Genomic DNA, 25,403 nt, shown 5'->3' on the forward strand with positions numbered 1-25,403 from the left:
AGAAAAGGAAATGGTAATTACAAAGCACTGGGATTACTTCATCAAGAATAGATCATCCCAAACTAACCTAATTTTCTTTGACTGGATTACTAAACTAGTAGATGAAGGAGACGTTGTGAATATAGTATACCCGGATTTTTTTTTAACAACAGAAAAAGAGATTTATATGTGAACATGTGGATTTCTATTATATACAGTTTGTTTTAAAAAAAAAAATTAAATTCAACATATTTCCAAAGCTACTTTACTTATCACTTTCCTTTTGAACTTTAATCTTTTTAAAAAAGTAAAATTAGTTTTATTTTCAGATCTGCATTCTCTACCTCCCTCCTGTCCACCCCGCATTTGAGAAAATGAGAAAAATAATAGACCTTATTACAGACATCTGTAGTTAAGCAAAACAAATTTCCACATTGGCTATGGGGGGAAGAAGTCTCAATCTATACTCTTTAGTTCATCACCTCTCTGTTGTTTCATTTTGAGTGCTCAGAGTTTCTAAATCTTTCAGAGATATATATCTTTATAGTATTAGTGTTACTGTATACATTTTTCCAGTTCTGTTCACTTCACTCTGCATCAATTCATACAAGTTTTCCCAATTTTCTCCAAAACTATCCCCTTTGTTATTTCTTATAGCATAATGGTATTCCATCACTTTCCTGTAACATGTTCGAGAAGTGAGGCTAGTGACCTGTGCAGCCCTCCTTCACTCAAAACAAAGTCAAGTGCAAGTCATGTCATCATTTCTCTGATGGCATGGTGGTCTTTGGCAACGAAGGACAAAACACAATAACATATTCACTTCTCCCTAAATCAGTATTCTCTCAGTTTCCAATTTTTTGCCATGGTGAAGAGCTGTTATAAATGTTTTTGTACGTATGGATCCTTTTTCTTTTTCTCTTTGGAGTATAGACCTAGGAATGGTATTGCTATTTGTCTAGATTTTTAACAAAACTTTTAGTAAAATAACTTGCACTGCTCTTGTGGAGAGGGTTGAGAGAGAGAGAGTAGATGATAATACAGTTAAATGGATTTAGAGCTAGTTGTTAATGGTAAAATGTCAGTATCTCTTAGGGTCTCTGCTGGGATATCCTAAGGATCCGTGATTGACTCTGTGCTGTAAAAAATTTTTATCAGTGGCTTGGAGGAAGGTCTAGATAACATGCTTTTTTTCTTTTTATCAGATTTTCATAACACTAAGCTGAGAGGAGTAGTTAATATAATAAATGAAAGAATCAGGATCCAAAAGGATTTTGATAGGAAGAATATTTGACCAAATCTAATAAAACAAAATTCATTAGAGATGATGGGCTCAAAAGAAAATCTAATTCATAGGTACAGGCTAGTAAAGCATGGCTAGACAGCAGTTTGTCTGAAAATGTTATGAAGAGTTTTAGTGGGCTGCAAGCTTAATGTGAGTATGCAGTATGGTATGGCAGCCAATTTTGAATTCCCACTCCTTAGTATAGTGCCTGGCACATTGTAGGTGCTTAATAAACCTTTGGCTGATGGATTGACTTTATCAGAATTCTGCTATATTATGTTTAGTTCTGGATACCACTGTTGAAGAACACTGATAATAAGCTAAAGATACTCTGAATAGGACAACTTCAGTAGTGAAACCTGGGAGTCCATGTCAAAGGATGGTTTCTTGAAAGAACTAGACATATTTAGCCTAGAGAAGATTAAAGAGAAGAGGCTATGATAGCCATCTTCAAGCATATGAAAAGCTGTCATGTTCTGCTTTCTGAAGAGCAGAACCAGGAGCAGTGACTTAGGCTTTGAGTAAGGAAAGACTTCCAACAATTAGAGTTATCTAGAAGTAGAGTTGGTTGCCTCAAGAAACGGTACTTGAAGGTCAAATAGAGGCTGGATGTTCAATTATTGAATCTGTTGTAGTTGAAATTCCTTTTGTGTATGGGTTAGACTAGATAGGTGCTGAGGTCCCTTTAGAATATCAAGTTCTGTGTCTTGCCATATTAGTTTGCTTTGATTGTATAATTCCTTATATTACAGCAATATTCCCTGCATTCATTTATCTCACTTTGTTCGTACAGTCATCTATTAGATAGACATTCACATTGTTTCCAGTTTTTTGATTTCACCAAAAATGCTACACTTTTCTTATCCTTTGATCTGTGTGACTTTTGCTGCTAACCTATGCCTGTTTCCATGTCATGGTCTCTGTTTTTTGGGTTCTTAAGTCTGTTTCATAATGGGATCTTCTGACTTTTGTTTTCTTTTAAAAAATTATCTAGTATGACTAGGCTACCATATGTAATAAAGACCTTAAGAATCAAAGGTGTTTAGAATTGATGTCTATTGTGTGGGGAGGGCTGCAGTTTAATATTTGGCTCTTTTGCATTCTGGAAAGTAACTTAGACTTGCTGGTGACAAGACAGATCAACAAGTCTTTTATTTGCCGCTGTTGTCTTACATGGTACAATATAATGTTAGACATACCAAAAAAAAAATTAAGCTGTTTCTTGCCCTTGTATACTCTTATAACAGTGATAGATCTGCTTATTCCAAGTTATTATTATCACTGTGGGGAGGGGTGTTATTGAGTCATTTATTGTAGGCAGTGCCTTTTTTACACAGCTGTCCATGATTTTTGCTTCATCTATCACTTTGCAAGTTGCCTTGCAAAAAAAAAAATTTCTCACCATCCACAAACTGTGAATTGCATGTGAATCTGTTTAAAAATAAAATCTTCCTATCACAACAAACTTCTAGCAATCATGGGTGAAGACATGAGAACATAAATGATACTGGAAATAATGTAAATTCCAGGTAAAAATCACTTTGATTTCCTGAATGCAAATCCAACTCATTCCATATTTCCTACATGTCTCTCAGACTATCACTTTCATGGTTTGTTTATATTAAAATATTTATTTAAGCCACAGGTTCTTAACTTGGTGCAAGTGAGTTAAAGGGTCCATGAACTTGTATGGAGAAAAATGATTTTTATTTGAATGTAATTGGTTCCTTTTGTAATTCTTTGTATTTTACTTTATGTTATGTGTTCGTCTGTCCTTCACTGGCGAAGAAGACCATGCCATCAGAGAAATAATGACATGACTTGCACATGACTTCATTTTGAGTGAGGGAGGGCTGTGCGGTCACTAGCCTCACTTCTCCTCCAGGGATACTTATATCCTTGATCCCATAATTACTGATAAATAAGTTTCAAAAGCACTCTACAACCTGCTTCCAAACAACCATTCCAAGTTCGTTATGCACTGCTCCTCTTCATTGTTCTGAAATATAGCCAGACTGTCCGTGTTGTTCCTCATGCATAACATACTCCTCCATCCTGTGCGCAATTTTGCCCGGGCTTTCCCAACTTCATCTTGAAAGCACTTCTATTGCCATCTCCTGTTTTCCCTTAGAGGACAGCCTGAGCATCACCACATCCTATTCAAGTCTTTTCCAAAACCTTGTCTTCCCTTGTATTTATTTTGAATATTCTTTGTATGTGTACATATTATCTTCCTTTGTAGAATAAGTTACTGGAAGACAGAGGTTTTCATTTTTTTTCTTTCTGCCCTTTGAGTACTAAATGATAATTGAAAGCATGGGAGCTAATTACTCAAAGAAAACAAAATAGAGGGGAAAAGGTGGCTAGGACAGAGCAAGCCGAAGAAGAAACCCACTTGTTAATTACAGTAGCCTTCAGTAAATGATGCTTTATTGATAAGACCCAGTAGTATGAAATTTTTTGTTCATCACAAAATCCCGTCCTTCTGGCTCTCTCTTAGCTTCTTTACTTTTAAACCTATATCTTTTCATTTTTTTTGTTCAACTTTATTTTATTTTCATTTCTGAATTCTCTCCTTCCCTCCTTTGCACCCTGCCTATTGAGAAAACAAGGAAAACAAAACCTTTTTTTAAACCTATTTTTCATTCTCATTTAGATCTCCATTGTCACTATCCTGCTCTGTCCTCCCAGCTATCACATCTACTCAGCTCTCATCTTCTTTCTCTTGTGGTCTTTCCTTATTATATTACCATTCATGCCTCAATAAACCCCACCTCTGACTTATCCCTATTATATGCCTTTTCTGTTGTTACATGTTTTCCCTACATTGAGTCCACTGCAAATATAAATTATCTGATGGCAGTTGGGCCCTCACCGATGCATGACAGTCCTTGTATTCTTCTATAATTGGCTATCACATTCCTAGGTTGGGCTGTTTTTAGTCTTTTCTTTTCACCTTAACCCCTCTATACAGCCTCCCTTCCCTCTCTGCCAGCAAAGGAACTCACTTCATACCTCTCCTGCTTTCAAAAAACAACCAAAAGAAAACCCCAAACAAACCCCAAATCGTTGTGACAGCTTCCCTCCTCCTTGTTCATCTCAAAACCTTTCCGTAGCATAGCTATTCCTTTCTCATTTGCTCTAGTATGTGATAAAGAGATGACTCTTTTTGCCTATGCCAACTCTTCTGCTGTGCTGACTGTCCTTTCCTCTCCAGGAATTTGCTGTTTCAGTCATTTCCTTTCTCATCTTGACTATCTCCTTATCTGTTCTTTATTTCCCTATTAGCACAAACAAACTTAGCTCTTCCTCATGCTTTAAAACAAACAAACAAACAAAAAAGCCCTTAATTGACCCTGCCATATCATATCTTTCCCTTTTTTCTTAGCCATAGTCCTAGAAAGGAATGCCTGTGCTTAACTTCCTCACCTCCTATTCACATTTCAGTTTTCCCTTAGTCTATTCATTTCACCACTCCACTTTTTTCTTCAGTTACCAACCATCTCCTAATTGCTAAAACCCATAGTCTTTTTTTCCCCCATATCTCACCCTTCTTAACTGCTCTACAGCTTTTTACAAATGTCCTATGCTGATAGTATGTTTTCCATCAAATGCTACTTAGGCTCACTTAACTGCGGGTTTCAAATTCCATGACTGTCCTGGGCCACTGTTTCCCTTTACCTGCTTTCTTTGGGTCATTAGCTCTAATTATTTTAATTATCATTTAGTACTCAAATCTTTGTATTTAGCCCTGCTGTATCTCCTAAACTCTGCTTGAGGGTGGCATAGTAGATAGTATCTGGCCTGGAGTCAGTGAAACCTGAGTTCAAATCTAGCCTCATACCCTTACTAGATACATTACCTTGTGAAAGTCATTTAACTTCTCTTTGCCTCAGTTTCCCTATCTGTAAAATGAAGATACTGATAGCACCTATCTCTCAGGGTTTTTGTAAGGATCAAATGAGATAATAATTATTAACAGTATCTGACATGTAAGTGCTATATAAATATTTTCTATTATTATATCACCTACTGCCTGCTGGACATTGCTCTCTAAAAGTTCCACAGTCATCTCAAATTTATTATTTCCAAACCAGAACTTTTCATCTTCTTCCCTACATCTACTCCTTTACTGAAATTTGCCTATTACTGTTTAGGGCTTCACAGTATCATCCAGGCATCTCAATATACTGGCATCCTCAATTCTTTACTCTTCCTTCCCATAGCGTTTTAGTAGTTGCTAAGTTTTGTTGATACTCCATGTTATGCTTAAGTTACAACCTCTCTATTCGCACAACTCTTTCTGAGTCTCTCCAACTTCTAGAGCCTTCCCTTCTGAGATGACCTGTAATTTTGTCATGTATGTGTTTTGTATGTATGTGATTTACCTGTTGTCTCCTTTTTTTAAAACATAAACTCCTTCCAGGCATAGGCTATTTTTGCCTTATTTTGAATACTAAATTCTTAATACATTCTTTTTGATTTGACATTAGAGAGAGAGAGAAAGAGAATGAATATGAATCCCAGTAAGATCAGGCAAAAAGAAAAACCTTATGTATCAGAGTCCAGCGTGATTGCGGGGATGAAGCCGAGATTTATCTTCCCGAGGACTTCTCTCTTAGACCAGGGATGGGGAACCTGTGGCCTTTAGGCCTCTAGGTCCTCAAGTGTGGCCCTTTCACTGAATCCAAACTTCATGGAACAAATCCCCTTAATAAAAAGAATTTATTAAAACTTGGACTCAGTCAAAAGGCGGCACCCAAGGACCTAGCAGACCAGTGGGTTCTCCACCCTGTCCTAGACTATTGAAGTGATCTTCTTGGTCTCTCCCCTCTCCAAATTGCCAGCACTACTGCCAAAATAATCCTCCTAAAGTATAGTTCTATCCATGTCATTTCTTTGATCAAGAATCAGTGTTCCCTGTTGCTTGTAGGATAAAACAGTATCAATTAATAAACATTCATTTATTTTCTACTGTGTGCCAGGTACTATACTAAGTTCTAAATATAACATGTATAGAGTTTCACACACTTTAGAGTGACTTAGAGATTATGTAAATGTTAGCTGCAATGGTGATGATGTTCCTGGCATTTAGAGCCCTTTACATTTTGGTTTCAGCATACGTTTCTTTTTTCCCCTGATTTTCCAGGCTTAATTAAAATTTCTTCCCTTTCATTCATTATTATCATTTCCCACTACCATCAATCAGCAAGCATTTATTAAGCAATTATGTGCTGAGTAGCTTGTGAAGTGGGTTCACCCCTGGACTCTTCTGTAGACTGTCTTCTGCTGAGTGATTCTGACAAGTCATTTAACTGCTCTCTGCCTCAGTTTTCTCATGTAAATGGGGTAGTAGTAACACCAGATTTGAAAAGCCTTTTGTAAACCTTAAAGCATTATATAAATACCAGCTCCTGTTATTACTATTATTACTATCATTATTATTATTTCACTTTGCTAAACCTTGAGGATACAAAAAGTAAAATTATTCTTCATAGATTTCATGTTTTAATAGAGAAGACAACATGTACACAAATAGGTGTATATAAGAGAGATACAGAATAGAAGCTGAGTAACCTTAGAAGGGAAGGCACTAGCAACTAGGGAATGGGGAAGCAAAAAAGGCCTTGTGGAATTTGAGCAGAGTTTTGAAGAAAGCCAAGTTTCTCAAGGGCTGGTTAGGAAGAGTATCCTGGGCATAGTAGATGGAGTGCCCTCTGTAAGAAACAGCACAAGTAGGTCAGTCAATATGGCAGGACTGTGTAATGCAGGATAGATGGAGAAGGCTGAAAGATAGGAATGGATATAAATCTTTAAATATCAAACAGGAGTTTATGTTTGATTGTGAAGGTAATAGGTAGCTAGCTAATGGAATTTATTGAGTAGGATGAGTGACATGGTCACACCTGGAAAATCATTTTGGTGGTTTTGTGGGGGATGAATTGGAATGGAGAGAGACTGAAGCAGAAAGACCAGTTATAAATCCAAGTGAGAGGTGCTGAGGACCTGAACTTGGGAGATGAATGTGATTAGAGATTAGGAGATTCATTCAATAATTGTTTTGTAGGTAGAAGTTAAAGGCTTTGTCGATTGATGATGGGATATGTGAAATGAGTGTGAGGAGCTGAGGACTATACCTGGGTTTGACTTTGAGTGACCTGGAGAGTAGTAATAGGGAAGGTGGGGAAGGGATGACTTTTAGGGAAAAGATAATGAGTTTTGTTTTATGTCTGAAAAGCTAAGTTTGATGTGCCAGCAGGGCATCAAGGTTGACATTTCCAATAAGATGATGTGGGATTAGAACTTGAGAGAGAGAGAGAAAGAGAGAGAGAGAGAGAGAGAGAGAGAGAGAGAGAGAGAAACAGAAAGAAACAGAAACAGAGACAGAGATAGAAGTGTGTGTGTGTATGTTTGGGGAGTCATTTGCATAGACATTGTAATTACACTTATGGGGAGCTGATGAGGTGACATACAGTTTGTGGGAGTGAAGTGGATGAAAATTGAGCACAGGCAACTTGAGAAAGAGGAGATAGGTAGGAAGAGAAACAGAATCAAGAGTGAGTAGTGTGTCAGGAAGACTTAAGAGGAAAAAATATCCAAGCAGAGATGGTGGTTTACAGTATCATGCTTCATAGAGTTGAAGAAGGATTGATGATGGTGAAAAGGCTATGAGGTTTGGCTTTTTAAAAGTTATTGCTAACTTTGCGAAGAGCAGTATCAGATGAATGAGACTGACAGCTAGATTGTTGATGATTTAGAAGAGAATGACAGGACAGGAAATGGAGTTTAGTACTTTAGGGAAGGAGAGATAGAGGAGAATAGCTAACAGGGATGGTGAACTCTACTGAAGGATTAAGTTTGAGAGAGGCTTTGATATATTTCCAAGTAGTGAGGGAGAAAACACATAAACATTAAAGAAGCAGAGGGGAAAGACTGAATTTTCACATCCCTTCTAGCTTTGACATTTTGTGTTCTTTGGAGCCTTTTTGCGCCCCAAATCAGGTTATATATTTCTCTGTCACAGTCCAATGCTGAAATCAGAGCAGGTGGAGGGATACCAAGCATTTTCTGATGGTGGTGGGGGAGAGAGAGACAACATGCAAAGAGCTACATACAAACAAGATATATAGGATATCTTGTGAAAGATAAATTGGAGGTAATTAACAGGAAAGGCACACTAATATTAAGGGAAATCTGGAAAGGTTTCTTGCAGAAGGTATTTTAGATTAGAGAGTAGAGGATAGGCTATGAAAATGCTTAGAGTTAAGAAATGTAATGTCTTATGGATCTTAGAGTTTTTGGATGGGTGTCAGGTATAAGAATACTGAAAAGATAAGTTAGAAGGGGCCAAATTATGAAGGGCTTTAAAAGCCAAGTAGTGATTTTATATTTGTTCTTGGAGCTAATTGGGAGCCACTGGAGTTTATTGAGTGGGGATAGATGTGATATGGCCACGAAGTCCTTGGCTTTAGAGGAAAAAAATTGACAGTGGAGGATGAACTGATGTGGAGAGGGACTTTTGAGGCAAGGAGCCCAGCAGAAGACTATTGCAGTAGTTGGAACTTATGATAATGAGGACCCACACCAGGATAGTGGCAGTGTCAGAAGAGAGGAGGGAGTTGTATTTGATAGATATTGGAAGTATAACCAACAGGACTTGGCAAGTGATTGGATATTGGAGTTGAGAGAGTGAGAGATGTCATCTTTCACAAGTTGACTATCTACATTGAGAGTCTGGGTGATTGGGAGAGGATGGTGGTACATTTGGGACCATAATAAGAAAGTTAGGAAGAATTAGGATTAGATACCTAAATTTGTAGTCATTTCAGCTTGCCTAGTTATATGACTTTCCACAGTTCTGTGCTATAGTACATAAGTAGGAGCAGAGGAGATAGTGGGAGAACAGGGTTGGTGTTTGTCAAGTGAGTGATCGAATGTAGGACAAGGCAGTAAGAGAATTTAGAGAGGATAGTGTAGAGGAAAACTGTTTCACCAAGGTTTCAAGATTGAGAAGTTAGGAGAGTAGAGCCAAACTGGAGCCATGACCCGGGAAAGTGCTGAGGGGGGAAGAATTGAAAGTCTTGGGGGAATATGAAGAATAGGTTTCTGAGTAGTGAGGCTTAGGGAGAGATTAAAGGGTTATTTTCAGATAAAGGAATTTTCAAATTCTTGAAGGTAGAATTGGCACATTTGTGGGTGATGGTGGCAAGGTGAATGCTTCCTTCTCACTTCTGCCTCTTAGAGCCCTTAGCTCTGTGTAACGCTTAAGCACTAAGTTTTATCTTAAACCCATTAAAGCTTAACTTAGTACCACCTCCAATGGGAAGATTTTCCTATCTCCCACCCTCAGTTGTTACTACCTATTTTTCTCCTCATATTATATTTATGTATGTATTTGTTTTCCTAACCCATAACACTGTGTTGCTGGATATAACGGGTTTATGTAAACCTTTTCATTTACTTATCTTTTTCAGTGTTTTAAATGTTCCCTTAAAGAATGTAAGCTTTTTGAGGGCAGAGGCTGGCACTGCGGGGTGTCTTTTGTTCCCGTTCCCCTCCCCTCCCCACGCTGTTTTTTCTACAGTCTTGTCACAAAGCTTTATACATATCAAACACTTCCTAAATACTTATTGAGTAGAATTGCATTGATCCACATTTGGGCTTAAGGAACTCTATCTTGTGAGAGGTATGTTACATAATAATTCATATGAAAACCCTTTAAGAAGTCAAAGTAAATTTTGTATAGCTCTCTAAAAGACAATACAGTTAGATTCATTGGTTATTAGTTTCAAAAAATTATTGAAGATTATTCCCCATATGGCTGTATTTCAAAGCCACTATTCATAATTTATTGTCTTTAATGTGAGAGGTTATTTTTTCCTGGTTTTCCTTGTTATGCAAAATTCTATCAACTCTGAAACTTGCAGTTCCTTATAGTCCCCTCTGGCCTTGGAGCCTTCTGTTGGAGTGGGTGGACCTAAATGAGAGAGAGCTCCTCCCAGATCTTCCATTTTAAGGAGGAAGTCCAAGGCAGCCATTTCATCATTTCCCAGATGGTCACTCTTCTTGGATTAAATTATGCTCTTCCCTTCCCCAGTTTCCTTTTATATTGTGAGCTCCTTGAGGGCCACTACTGTCTTTTATTTGCGTGTGTGTGTGTGTGTGTGTGTGTGTATGTGTATCCCCAGCACTTAGCACTGTGCTCGGCACACAGTAGGTACTTGATAAATGTTCATTGACTGTTGATTAGACTTCTAGTCTACTCTTCCTAATCAGTAAAATTTCATTGTCTACTATGTATTCATAATGATATAAGCAAAGGATTGTTCAAATTTATGTATAAGATCAGCAAATGACAGATTGTGATTAGGATTTAAAATTACCAATGATCTTTGCATCAAATTCAGTGATTCCACTTTTTTTTCCTTTTTCCTTTAGGTTCAACGAAAGACCAAAGTTATCTTCTCACTTAGGTTTCATCTATGGCCAACTGATGTAGCCAAGGATTACTGCACACAGAAGTCAGGTAACTGCTTGAAATCAGCCTGGTAGTAGTTCTTTGATTTTTATGATGACTGTTTGTAATTTTACCATCTGTTATTGTCCTGAAAAACAGGAGATTTAGTATCATAGAAGGGCATTGGTCACACTTAGTGATTTGATTGTTATTTTTATTGTATGTTAAGTAATAAATTTTCTTGGGCATAGTATGTATTGTTCTACTTTGTGATAATTAATAATTTGTTGTTGTAGCTTGTCAGACGGTCCTGAAGCTAGTGCAATGATTATTAACCTAAAGGTCAAAACATTTAGGTTCTAGTTGCGCTCTGCCTTATATTAATATATTATATTTGTTTAAGAAAGGAAAAAATATCCAAGAAGATTCTCTTCAGAGAATTGAAGGATTGAAGATGTATTAATATAAAAGTGGAATGAATGGGCTGCCTTAGGACATAGAGAGGTCATCCCAACCCCCCTTGTTTGTGGTCTTTAAGAAAAAGTTTAGATGACCACTGTATTACAGAGGACATTCTTGTTTAGATTTGATTTGGATTAGGGATTTTTAATCTGGGATTTGTGAACTTTGGGGAAAAAATGTTGGTAATTATTTTAATATAATGGATTTCTTTTGTGTAATCTTTTATTTTTTTATGCATTTAAAAACATTCTATGAAGGGGTTCATGTTACAAAAAAGATTAAAAATTCCTAATTGTATTGTGTCTGAAGTCACTTCCAGCTCAGTGAGTCTGTTATTTACTAGTTGTCATATGTTTTGGAGATATTTCTAACTAAATAATTCTCTTATCTTCAAAAAATTTTTTTGTTATGAATTTGACAAACATCAACTATTTTGCCCATTTCTGTGGATGAAGAAGAATAGAAAAAGAAGGTTGTATATGATGCCATGAATTTCTTTTTATTGTTTTTGAATGTTTCATTGATGCTTTCTTCTTTTTAAAAAATGTTACTCTCAGAACTCCTCTATTTCACCTGGAATAAATCTATTCCTCCTTTATGAAAAAAAAAAAGAAAACCCTCCCTTGGAAAAACAAGTACAGCCAAACAAAACTAACATGCACAATAGCTATATCTGAAAATGAATGTTTCATTCTATACATTTAGTCTGTCAATTCTCTGCCAAGAAATGAAGAACATAAATTATTGTTTTGTCTTCTGGAGTCATGGTTGGTGGTTACTTTGCTTATAGTTCCAAAGTCTTTCACCGTTACTGTTCTTTACAATGCTATAATCATTGTATAAATTGGTTCTGCTTACTTCGCACCACATCAGAAACTTTTCAAGGTTTCTGTAAATTCATCCCCATCCTTTTTTATCCTTTCTTATGGGATGATAACATTCCTTTATATTCAGCTAAGTGGTGCAGTGAATAGAGCATTGAACTGAGAAATAGGAAGGCCTGAGTTTAAATGTGATCTCACACGCTTGCTAGCTGGGCAAGTTATTTTACCTGTTTGTCCAGCTTCCTCAGCCAGAGAATAGGGAGTAATAATAGCACCTACCTTTCAGGGTTGTCGGGAAGATAAAATGAGATAATATAAGTGTCTTGCAAACTTAAAAGTGCCATATAAGTGAAGATGTTGTTATATGTCGTAGTTTACTTTTCCATACCTCAATTCATGAGGTCTCCTTTTTGTTTCCATTTCTTTGCTAATAGGATAAAGTGTTGCTATACATACTTTTGTACTTACAGATGCTTTCCCTCTTTCTTGGATCTTGTATACATTTAGTATTGCTCTGTCAAAGGTTTTAAGCAGTTTAGTGACTTTTGAGCTATAATCCCAAATTTTTAGAATAGTTGAATCAGTTCCACCAGTAAATAGTGTGTTAATGTGCCTGTCCTCCCACTTCCTCACTGATAATTTTTCTTTATTTTTCTAATCATCTTGCCTTTCTGTAGGTTTGAGTTGGAGCCTCCAAATTGTTTTAGTTGTTTATTTCTTTTGTAATTTGGAGCACTTTTTCATATGGTTATTGAAAACTTACCTTTCTTTTGAGAACTTCTTCATCTACTTTGACTATCTATTGAGGAATGACTCTTATTCTTATTTCCTTGAATGAATCTTCTATGTATCTTGGGTTCCTGAATTTTATCAGAGAAATTTGCTGCAAAGTTTTTTTTTTCCTTTGAAGTGAAATGGTAAACTTTCACTCCAGATTTTCACTGCATTTATTTTTTTTTGTGCAAAAACATTTCAATTTTTTTGTCATCAAAATCATGTTTTATTTTCTATGATCTCTCAATTATTTGGCCAAGTATCCTTCCTTTTCCTTCTTTATTCCTCTAGTTTTTAAATTAAATTTTACTTTTATCAGTCAACAAATTAGTCCACTTTCTCTCCCTTCCACCTACCCCCAATCTACATTGAGAAAGAAACAAAAAATAAAACTGTTACTGACATACATAGTTAAGTAAAATAAAATTTCAAATTGGCTGTGTCCAAAAAAAGATCTCAGTGTATACCCTTGAGTCCATCACCTCTTTCTTATAAGGTATGTACCATGTTTGATCATTAGCTTTCTAAAATCCTGATTGCTCATTGTGTTGATCACTGTTCATCTATCTTTCAAAATTGTTTGTCTTTACAATATTATTGTCACTGTATAAGCAGTTCTGGCTCTATTTTACTATGCTTCTACTGCATTAATTCAGACAAGCTTTCTCAGGTGTCTCTGAAATCATCCCTTTCATCATTTCTTATGGCACAATAGTAGTCCATCACATTTTATATGTTACAGCTTGTTCAACCATTTCCCAGTTGATGAGTACCTGCTCAGTTTCCAATTCTTTGCCACCAAAAAACAAACTGCTATAAATGCTTTTGTACATCATTAGAGTTTATTTTACTTAAGACTAATCCTTTCCTTAATACACCCTCTCTCTTATTGCCCTTTCTCACCTTTTTCTCCTGTTTCCCTGTTGAATGAAATATATTTCTGTATGTGTGTATGTATGTGTATATATGTATGTATGTATGTATGTATTCTTTTGATCAGTTCAGATGACAATGAAATTCAAATGTTTTCTACCCAATGAGGTAGTTAGATGACTCATTGGGTAGAGCATTGGACCTGGAGTCAGGAAGACCTGAGTTCAAATCTAATCCCAGACATTTAATAGCTGTGTAACCCTGGGCAAGTCACTTAATTTCTCTTTGCTTTAATCCACTGGAGAAGGAAATGGCAACCCATTCTAGTATCTTTGCCAAGAAAACCCTGTGAACATTATTGGCATGTTATGACCCCACAGGTTCACTCAGAGTCAGACATGACTGAATGACCAAACAGCAAAATTCTCCCCAACCCTTTGTCCTTGTCTGTATAGACTTCTATTTGTATATTATATTAATGTATGGGATATTGTATGAAATTATTCCCACCAATCCTTTCTCTTCTGTTGTACCCCCCCTTGCCTCCCCACCTCAAGTGTATTCTTTTCCCTTCTCTTTCCATTCTTCTTTCAGAATCAGAAATCAGAATCAGAATCTCAGAGTCTTTCTTACCCTCTGTGACCCTTGAGAATGATGAAATTTAAACTTCTAAGTCATGTGTGATCATGAGTGTGGCTCCTTGGTTTATGAATTTTTTCTTTCTGGCTGCTTTCAGTGCACCATTTTCTTTGACCTGGAAGTTCGAGATTTTGCTTATATTTCTGGGAGTTTTTGTTTTGGAGTTTTGGGAAGTGACTGGATTTTTTTCTATTTCTACTTTACCCTCTGGTTCCAAGAGATCTGAACAGTTTTCATTTATCTTTCTTAAAACATGATGTCTATGAGTTTGAGGTAATCAGTGATTCTTAAATTTTTTTTTCCGCATGATCTTTTTTCAGGTCAGTTTTTTGTTGCAAGATACCTTACATTTTCTTCTGTTTTTGTTTTGCTTTAGTATTTCTTGTTTTCTCATGGAGCCATTAGCGCTTCTGTTTTAATTTTTGGTGATTTTTTTTTCCTTTGGGTAGCTGTGCTGTTATTCTTAATTTTGATAGTTTTAATGAGATAGAGAAATCATTGCAATTAAGACATTAGGGAAGGCTTCCTATTGAAGATGGAATTTTACTTGGGACTTAAACCAGGGAGGTCAGTAGTTGGGAGAAGGGAAAGCATTCCAAGAATGGAGGCTAGCCAGAGAAAATGCCCAGAAGCTGAGAGATTGAATGTCTTTTTTTATGGGAAGACCAGGAGTTCAGAGTCACTGGATGGAAGTATATGTGTTGAGGAGTAAGGTGCAAGAACAGTGGAAAGGCAGGAGGGGGCTGCCTCAGGGAAAGACTTTGAATACCAAACAAAGCATTTCATATTTGATCCTGGAGGCAGTAGCGAACCATTGAAGTTTATTGACAAGGTGGGAGAAGGGGGTGACATGATTGGCCTTGCATTTTAGGAAAATGATTTTAGTGACTGAATTGTGGGTGGATTGGAGTGGAAAGGGACAGGTAGACATACTAGCAGACTATTTCAAATAGCCCAGGTGTGTGGTTGTGAGGGCCTGCAGTAGAGTTGTGGCAGTGTCAGAGGAGAACAGGGGTCTATATCAGATGTTGCAGCTGAAATACGCAGGCCTTGGCAACAGGGAGTGCAAGATAAGTCCTAGGTTTTAAACCTGAGGCATTGGGAAGATGACATCACCCTCTACCCTAATAAGAAAGGTAAGAGGAAGAAAAGATTTATAGAGAAAGATGAGTTCCATTTTCGACTTACTGAGTGTAAGATGTCAGTCTACTGGACAGTATGATATGTCTGAAAGATGTCTGAAAGGAAGCTAAGTGAGATTGGAGGTCAGCAGAAACTTTGGGGCAGTTTTAGATTTGAGAGTCATCAGCATACAGATGATAATTAAATCCATGGGAGTTTATGAGATCACTAAATAAAGCAGTATAGAGGGTGAAGAGATGAACATTATTAACTGGGAAGAAGTCCATATTTGCTTGAATAAGCTATCTGGGGAATCTGATATTCCTTCTGAAGGAGTTTGAAACCTCTTTGCACCTTTCTTAAATACTTTACTGTGCCATCTGTCTTTCTTTTTTTCTGGTATTATGATTCTTGATGTTGGATTCTTGATTGGAATGTTACACAGTAGGAATAAACAAGCAAAGTCCGTTTTCTTACATGATGTGAAATATGTTTTTTCTTTCTAGTTATAATATTCCTGGCACATGTCACTTGCTTGGTCTCATGACAATTATTTAGCCAGCATTTCAGAAAGTACTATTCCTGTCAGTCATGAGCAAATATCAACTGGTTCTGCATGGATTTCTTTCTTCATAAGTAGTCCTCTGTTAACATATGATGGAGTGCTACATATCTTGTTTAATAATAAACATTCACAATTATTATGCCAGAATACTGTTGCTAAGACAAGTTAGAAATTTTGAAGTTATTTTAAATCTAGTAAGAGATTTTTTTTTGGATAAGTATCTCTTAAGGTTTTTCCAGTACTATGAAAATACATGATCCCTGCCATAAGGTGATGGAAGAACTTAATATGAGCATCTTGTTCAGGTATACCTACATCAGGCTCTGTTTGGTCAAAGAGTTCTCCTCTACTTTAGTACTCTAAAAAGAGATACTAAATATTATATTGCCTTTGATCTGATGATATGTTTTTTTTTTTAATTTAACTTTTAACATTTATTTTCACAAAATTTTGGGTTACAAATTTTCTCCCCTTTTCTCCCCCCCTCCCCCCAAACCCAGGCATTCTAATTGCCCCTGTGACCAATCTGCTCTCTCTTCTCTCCTCCCTCTCTGCCCTTGTCTCCGTCTTCTCTTTTGTCCTGTAGGGCCAGATAGCTTTCTTTACCCCTTAACCTGTATTTCTTATTTCCTAGTGGTAAGAACATTACAGTTGATCCTAACACTTTGAGTTCCAACTTCTTTAGCTCCCTCCCTCTCCACCCCTTCCCTTTGGAAGACAAGCAATTCAATATAGGCCAAATCTGTGTAGTTTTGCAAATGATTTCCATACTAGTTGTGTTGTATAGGACTAACTATATTTCCCTCCATCCTATCCTGTCCCCCATTACTTCTATTCTCTTATGATCCTTTCCCTCCCCATGAGTGTTGACCTTGGATTGCATTCTCCTCCCCATGCCCTCCCCCCTATCCTCCCCCCCACCCTGCCTGTGCCCTTGTCCCCCACTCTCCTGTATTGTGAGATAGGTTTTCCTATCAAAATGAGTGTGCATTTTATTCTTTCCTTTAGTAGAATGTGATGAGAGTAGACCTCATGTTTTTCTCTTGCCTCCCCTCTTTATCCCTCCACTAATAAGTCTTTTGCTTGCCTCTTTTATGAGCGATAATTTGCCCCATTCCATTTCTCCCTTTCTCCTCCCAATATATTTCTCTCTCACTGCTTGATTTCATTTTTTTTTAAGATATGATCCCATCCTCTTCAATTCACTCTGTGCACTCTGTCTCTATGTATGTGTGCGTGTGTGCATATGTGTGTGTGTAATCCCACCCAGTACCCAGATACTGAAAAGTTTCAAGAGTTACAAATATTGTCTTTCCATGTAGGAATGTAAACAGTTCAGCTTTAGTTAGTCCCTTATGACTTCTCTTTGCTGTTCACCTTTTCATGCTTCTCTTCATTCTTGTGTTTGAAAGTCAAATTTTCTTTTCAGCTCTGGTCTTTTCATCAAGAATACTTGAAAATCCTCTATTTCATTGAAAGACCAGTTTTTCCCCTGAAGTATTATACTCAGTTTTGCTGGGTAGGTGATCCTTGGTTTTAGTCCTAGTTCCTTTGACTTCTGGAATATCCTATTCCATGCCCTTCGATCCCTTAATGTAGAGGCTGCTAGATCTTGTGTTATCCTGATTGTATTTCCACAATACTTGAATTGTTTCTTTCTAGCTGTTTGCAATATTTTCTCCTTGACCTGGGAACTCTGCAATTTGGCCACAATGTTCCTAGGAGTTTCTCTTTTTGGATCTCTTTCATGCGGTGTTCTGTGGATTCCTTGAATATTTATTTTGCCCTCTGGTTCTAGAATCTCAGGGCAGTTTTCCTTGATAATTTCATGAAAGATGATGTCTAGGCTCTTCTTTTGATCATGGCTTTCAGGTAGTCCCATAATTTTTAAATTGTCTCTCCTGGATCTATTTTCCAGGTCTGTTGTTTTTCCAATGAGATATTTCACATTATCTTCCATTTTTCCATTCTTCTCTCTTTGTTCTGTGATTTCTTGGTTTTGCATAAAGTCATTAGCGTCCATCTGTGCCATTCTAGTTTTGAAAGAACTATTTTCTTCAGTGAGCTTTTGAACCTCCTTTTCCATTTGGCTAATTCTACTTTTGAAAGCATTCTTCTCCTCATTGGCTTTTTGAACCTCTTTTGCCAATTGAGTTAGGCTAGTTTTCAAGGTGTTAATTTCTTCAACATTTTTTTGGTTCTCCTTTAGCAGGGAGCTGATGAGCTTTTCATGTTTCTCTTTCATCCCTCTCATTTCTCTTCCCAGTTTTTCCTCCACCTCTCTAACTTGATTTTCAAAATTCTTTTTGAGCTCTTCTATGGCCTGAGCCCATTGGGTGGGCTGGGACACAGAATCCTTGATTTCTGTGTCTTTGCCTGATGGTAAGCATTGTTCTTCCTCATCAGAAAGGAAGGGAGGAAATGTCTGTTCTCCAAGAAAGTAGCCTTCAATAGTTTTATTTCTTTTCCCTTTTCTGGGCATTCTCCCTAGCCAGTGACTTGACCTCTGAATATTCTCCTCACACCCACCTTGCCTCCTGGTCCTCCCTGCCCCCAGTTTGGGGACTGAGATTCAAATGCTGCTTCCCGCCTTAGGGCTTTTGGTGGGGGCAGGGCTGCTATTCAGTGTGAGAATTAAGTTCTGGTGGTCAGGTTGGGGCAGGGCCGCCTCTCAGGCTCAGTTCCCTCAGGGGGTTTATGTACAGACCTTCCACAATGGATCCAGGCTCCCGCCCGCTTGGGGAGCCCCTGTCTGCAGCCACCTCTCAGCTTCTATCTCCTGAGGGGGCCCGAGCCATGGGGGCACTCCACTCCCCTCTCGACCCACCAAAGAGACTCTCTCACCGACCCCCATCACCTGTGGGTGGAGGGACTTGTGCGGCCGCTGGAGATCCTGTCCCTGAAGCCTGCTCGGATCTGTACCTCTTGGAGCCGCCGCAGGTCTGGGCTGGGCTTCGCGCTGCCTTTTGCGAGAGGTTTGCAGGTCCCTCTGTGGGTGGAGGGACCCTCGTGGCCACTGGAGATCCCCTCCCCGTAGCCTGCTCGGATCTTTTCCCCACGGTGCGGCCGCTGCAGGGCTGCCCTCTGCTCCCAGTCCCGGCGCCCAGTCCACAGCGGGAAGGACCCCGCCGCGAGAGGTTTGCAGGTCTCTCCAGAACAGAAATCTCCCTCGCTCCAATATTCTGTGGCCTCTGGGTGCAGGATTCAGCGTGAGTTACTCCCCTGTAGCTGTTCTGTGGGTTGTGGGTTCGGAGCTATGTGTATGTGCGTCTTTCTACTCCGCCATCTTGGCTCTGCCCCTGATGATATGTTTTAGCATTTTATTGATGTAAATTTCTTTGTAAATGTTTTCTGTACAATCTGTGGCACACTTCATGTCCATGATATTCATTGCAGTGACTTTTTTCAGCCTCTTCGTAGCAAATTTACTTTCCCTGCCAAAATCCACCTCACAAATACCAACAACCAAACTAGTTTCTTCATAGGACTTTTGGGTTGACTGATGGGCTTGAGCATTTCTGGGTTGGCTTTATCCCACTGCAGGGGGAGATGGCCTTGCTGAACTCGTGCCAATCCCCTGTGAAACTTTTAATTCCCTTTCTGATTCTTTCTTTCATAGTTTTCATCCTCCCCTTCACCCACTCAATTTTTTTTAGTGTTTTCTCATTTGGTTTTTAAAATCATTTTTTTTTTTTTAGCTCTTTAGTTTTGCTTGTGCCCAAACAGTTTTATTTTGAAGCTTTGCTTGTAGATGTTTTGTAATCATTCTCTTCTGGTTTTTTGTCTTGATTGCCCCATTACCATAATAGCTTTTTCTGGTGTGATTTTTTTTTTTTTTTAATTTCTCATTCTTCAACCCTACATCCTGAGTTTGGAATTTATGTTCGTCCCAGACTCTGTACACTTCTGTAAAAAAAAGTCTGAGCTGGTCCTGCTGGTTTCTTAAGGGTATTTAGTATTGTGTGATCTTAAAGAGAGTTTAGGTTGGGGACCTGCAAATGTTCAGTTGTCCGAAAGTGATTTGATCCTGGACAATTAATTGCTGCCCTTTTAGTGTCAGTTCTGCAAGTTCCTACTCTAGGTTTGGGTCTGAGCAAATAGACCTGGGGCTTGCACAGTTTGGGATTTCAGTAGATTGCTGCTGGTCTCAGCCATTATCAGCCAGCTGGAAAACTGCTGGTTCAGTAACAGAATTATGAGTTTTCCTTTGGTCTGGGATTCTTGCTGTAAGCTGGAGCTGAGACCCTGCTCTGCCCCTAGGATCAGAGCCACATAGCTGCTACTTGCTTTTGAACTTGCTTCTTACTTGATTCATAGTCTAGGGCCCATAAGTCTTCTTCACCCTTGAACACTATTCTCCCCATTCCCCCAGACTTTCCTCAGTTTCCCTGGATCCATGACTTGGAGCTGAGTAGTGAGAAATAGTTTTCCCATTTGGCACTGATTTTTGTGTCTTGATTAAGTTTAGGCCCCTCTCTTCTGGTTTTGGAACTTCTTGTTCTGGTATACAGTCTCTCCCTATGCTGGAATGCTCTGTAGAATCTCACTCTCTGGACATTTTTGTTTCTTTGTGCCCCCCTGAGCTAGAAAATGACTCACTATGATTTTTTTCTTGGAATCCCTGATCAGGTTTCAGACCAGGACATTTCCTATCTTTGTAAGGGGTAGAGGTCAGCTGTACTTCTTCCTACTACTGCCATTTTGGCAGTACTTCTGATAAGACCTTTTGTACCCCAGTTTTTGAGTCTATTTAGAGCATTGTGTCATGTGGTGTGAGATGCATTTGAAACTGTCTGCCATACTGTATGCCAATTTTTCCAACAGATTTTACCACAGAGGGGTTTCCTTATCATGGTATTTGGAGCCTTCAGATTTATTGAAAACTGTGCTATTATCTTCATTTTCCTCTGGTTCTTGTGTACCTACTCTTTTATACTTACCAGTTGATATAATGTTTTTATCTAGTATTAGTTGTTGTGATGAGTATTACTTTGTAGTAAAGTTTGTGACTTAGTATTGTTAGGCTCCCTTTCCTCCCACTCTTTTTTCTAATCTTCATTCTTCCCTCTAGATTAATTTTGCTGTTTTTTCTAATTGTCTGGTAGTTTAGCTTAGCATTGAATCTGTAAATTGATTTAGTAGTATTGTCATTTTTACTGTATTGGCATAGCTCAACCATGAACAGTTACTGTATTTTTAAATATTTCAGCCTAACTTTTTATTTAAAGAATGTTTTGTAATTGTATTCATATTTTTTTATACTCATCTTGATATGTGGACTCTCAGGTATGTTTACTTTTTTTATGTGCTCTTAAAAAATCAGCAAATAAAATGAATATTTCAAGCACATCAGTTAAACTGTAGCTTTCAAAGTTTCCCTTCTTGCTTATGTTTCTTTCCATGCTTGCAAGCTTCTTTTTGTTATCTTTTTTCTCTGTACTTAAAAACAGATTCTTTAGTAATTCTTTTTTCTGTTTGATTTCTCCTTCACCATTTATTTTTTTAGCCATTCTCCAATAGTTGGTCCATTAGTTTCCAGTTATTTACTACTAGTTAATCAACTTTCATTAAGTGCCTACAGTGTGCTGTGCACTTTTAAGTTCTGGGGAATACAAAGAAAGATAAAAACTGTTCCTGCTAGCAGGGACCTCACAATCCACAACAAGAACTGTTATAAATAACTTCACCTATGAAACCTTTTCCTCTTTCTTTAATCTCCTTGGGGTATAAGCTCTAGCTAGCTAAAGCATATTTATTATATTAAATTGTGTACCATGTGACAGGTACTGTGCTAAACACTGTATACATTCATAGTCACATATCCACACACAAAGACCTTCAGGGTATTATTCTAATGGTGGAACAAAAGACATAAAATGGGGCTGAAGAGTCAGGTGGAGAGTGGGGTGAGAACCTGTACAAGGACAAGAGAGAAAAGCAATCTGGAAAATTAGGAGCCATGCCAAGTTAAAGATAATCATGACTGTCTCAGGTGTTTCTCAAATGGAATTTCTGAAGAATTTACAGTTGGGGGAATATTCAGCAAAGATGGAGATATTTCCAGCATGAGAAGTTCTCTTAGTTGAAGTGGAAAAGAAGTCTCACAAATCAGGAGCTGGGTCAAAGGTTATTCAAAATTTACTGACTTTTGAAATATTGTTTCAAGCCGTTGTCCAGAATGACTGGACCAATTGAAAGTTCCACCAGTAATGTATTAGAATGCCTATTTTCCATTAGCTGGTCATTATTTTCTTTTTTGTGTGAGGTTTTCCAATCTAATGGTTTGAGTTGGAACCTCAGTCTCTTCAATTAATTTACATTGCTTTAAATATTAGTGATTTGGGACATTTTAAAAAATTAATTTGTTTTCAGTTTTCAACAATCACTTCCATAAGTTTTGAATTTTCTCCCCCTCCTTCCCCAAGTCTTCATGCAATCTTATATGAGTTCTGCACATACATTCTTATTAAACACATTTACATGTTGGTCATATTGCATAGAAGAATGAAAATAAATGGGAGAAACACCAAATCAAAACAAAACTTCAGTTCTTTCTCTGGATGTGGATGGCATTTTGCATCATGAGTCCTTTGGAAATGTTTTAGGTCCTTGTATTTCTGTGAAGGGCTAAGTCTGTTAGAAACAGTTCACTAACACTGGCTCTTACTGTGTATAATGTTCTCTTGCTTCTGCTCACTTCACTCAGCATCAGTTCATATAAGTCTTTCCAGGTTTTTCTGAAGTCTGCTTGTTCGTCATTTCTTATAGCACAATAATATTCCATTACATTAATATACCACAACTTGTTCAGCCATTCCCCAGTTGATGGGCATCCCTTCAATTTTTAGTTCTTGACCACCACAAAATATTTTTGCTATAAATATTTTTGTACATGTGAGTCTCTTTGGGATACAACCCTAGAAGTGATATTGCTGGGTCAAAGGGTATACACATTTTTATAGCCCTTTGGGCATTGCTCCAAATTGCTCCCCAAAATGGTTGGATCAGCTCACAGCTCCACCAACAATAAATTAGTGTTCCAACTTTCCCACATCTTATCCAATGTATCATTTTCCTTTTTCGTCATGTTAGCCAATCTGATAGGTGTGATATGGTACCTCAGAGTTGTTTTGATTTTTATTTCTCTATCAGTAGTGATTTAGAGCATTTTTTCATGACTATAAATAGCTTTAATTTCTTCCTCTAAAAACTGTGTGTTCGTATCCTTTGACCATTTATCAATTGGGTAATGACTTGTATTCTTGTGAATTTGACTCAGTGCTCTATATGTTTTAGAAATGAGGTCTTTATCACAGATACTAGTTGTCAAAATTCTTTCCTGGTTTTCTGCTTCCCTCCTAATCTTGGTTGCATTGGCTTTGTTTGTATAAAAACTTTTCAATTTAATGTAATCAGAGTTCTCCATTTTGCATTTCATAATGTTCTCTGTCTCATGTTTGGTCATAAATTTCTCCGTTCTCCATAAATCTGACAAATAAACTATTCCTTGCTTCACTAATTTGTTTATAGTATCAGCCTTTATACCTAGATCATGTGCCTATTTGGACTTTATTCTGGTGTACAGTGTCAGGTATTGGTCTGTGCCCAGTTTCTGCCTCTCTATTTTCCAGTTTCCCCAGCAGTTTTTGTCATACAGAGAGTTCTTATCCCAGAAGCTGGGGTCCTTGAGTTTATCAAACTGTAGACTGCTGTAATCATTGAGTACTGTGTCTTGTGTATCTAACCTGTTCCAGTGATTTACCTCTCTATTTCTTAGCCAGTACCAAATGATTTTGATGATTGCTGTTTTATAATACAATTTGAGGTCTGGTAGGGCTTGACCACCCTCCCTAGCATTTCTTTTCATTAATTCCCTTGATATTCTGGACCTTTTGTTCTTCCAGATGAATTTTATCATTTTTTTTCTAGCTCTATCTATAATTTTTTGTTAGTTTGACTGGTATGTTACTGAATAAGTAAATTAATTTAGGTAGAATTGTCATTTTTATTATATTAGCTTGGCCTACCCATGAGCAACTAATGTTTTTCCAGTTATTTAAATCTGACTATTTGTGCAAAAAGTGTTTTGTTATTGTGTTCATATAAGTTCTTGGGTTTGTTTTGTCTGGTAGACTCCCAAATATTTTATGGAATTTCTCTATCTCGTTGTTGGCCTTTATTAGTAATATATAGAAATGTAGATGATTTATGTGAGTTTATTTTGTATCCTGAAACTTTGCCAAAGTTGTTTATTATTTTAAGTAGTTTTTTACCTGATTCTCTAACTATATCATCATATCGTCTGCAGTATTAAGTTAACTTAGTTTCTTCTTTGCCTATTCTAATTCCTTCAATTTCTTTTTCTTCTCTTAGTGTTAAAGCTAATATTTCTAGTACCCTATTTAATAACAGTTGTGATAATGGACATCCTTGTTTCGCCCCCGATCTTATTGGAAATGCATCTAACTGGTGGTTTCGGATAGATACTACTTATTATTTTATGGCAGGCTCCATTTGTTCCTATGCTCTCCAGTGTTTTCAGTAGGAATGTGTGTTGTATTTTGTTAAAAGCTTTTTCTGCATCTATTGAGATAATCATATGGTTTCTATTAGTTTTGTTGTTGATATGATCAGTTATCTGATAGTTTTCTAATATTGAACCAGCCCTGCATTCCTGGTGTAAATCTTACCTGATCAGAGTGTATTTTTTCATAAGTTGCTGTAATCTTTTTGCTAATATCTTTTGTAAAATTTTTGCATTTATATTCATTAGGGAAATTTGTCTATAATTTTCTTTTTGTTTTGACTCTTCTTGGTTTATCATACAAAGTTGTATCATACAAAGAATTTGGTAGGACTTCTTTGCCAATTTTCCCATACAGCCTATATAGTATTGGAATTTACTGTCCTTTAAGTATTTGATAGAATTCACTTGAAAATCTATCCGGCCCTGGAGATTTTTTCCTAGGGAGTTCATTGAAGCTGTTTTTCATGCTTACCATCACTTTTAATTCCTTTACCCTTGAGTTCTTTCCCAGACCATTTGTCTTTTAGACTGGTTACACTCTATTTTTTTCCCCATCTTCACCCCTTGGTGATGAACTAGTTCAACTCTACTCTGTCCTCTTTATCCTCTCAGCCATTTTTTTCCTGACAAATCTCAGTCTTAGATTACTCCCACTTATGCTCCTGAGATACATGTATATTTCTTTATAAAACTTAAAGCTCTGTCTAAATGTTAGTTTCTTCTACCTATATGCTGTAGAGTGGAGTTGGAGAATATCATGAACTGTGCTGAGTAGACTCACCACAGCCTTTATTTCAGCCCTTATTGCAGCAAAACAATCTTTTTATACTTATAAAAGGTATACTTTTTATACTTTTATGTATATATGTGTGTGTGTACACACACACACACACACA

General features: G+C 37.4%; 1 protein-coding gene and 1 pseudogene across 16 annotated transcripts in view; one reads left to right on the top strand and one right to left on the bottom strand.

The window, feature by feature from the left end:
- The window catches only part of GATAD2A (GATA zinc finger domain containing 2A), a 245,934-nt gene that overhangs the window by 70,745 nt on the left and 149,786 nt on the right, over nt 1–25,403 (top strand). For 14 of the 16 annotated variants that reach the window (XM_072601130.1, XM_072601117.1, XM_072601121.1 and 11 more), the window contains one exon: nt 10,703–10,790. The exons of the other annotated variants lie outside the window; for them this stretch is intronic. The gene's annotated coding sequence lies outside the window, so the exon portion shown is untranslated. The remainder of the gene's footprint in view (nt 1–10,702; nt 10,791–25,403) is intronic. 16 annotated transcript variants of the gene reach the window in all.
- Nucleotides 15,506–20,344, bottom strand: LOC140502189 (serine/threonine-protein kinase Chk1 pseudogene; annotated as a pseudogene).

Source organism: Notamacropus eugenii, chromosome 4 (genome assembly GCF_028372415.1).
Source record: "Notamacropus eugenii isolate mMacEug1 chromosome 4, mMacEug1.pri_v2, whole genome shotgun sequence".
Classification (NCBI taxonomy): domain Eukaryota; kingdom Metazoa; phylum Chordata; class Mammalia; order Diprotodontia; family Macropodidae; genus Notamacropus; species Notamacropus eugenii.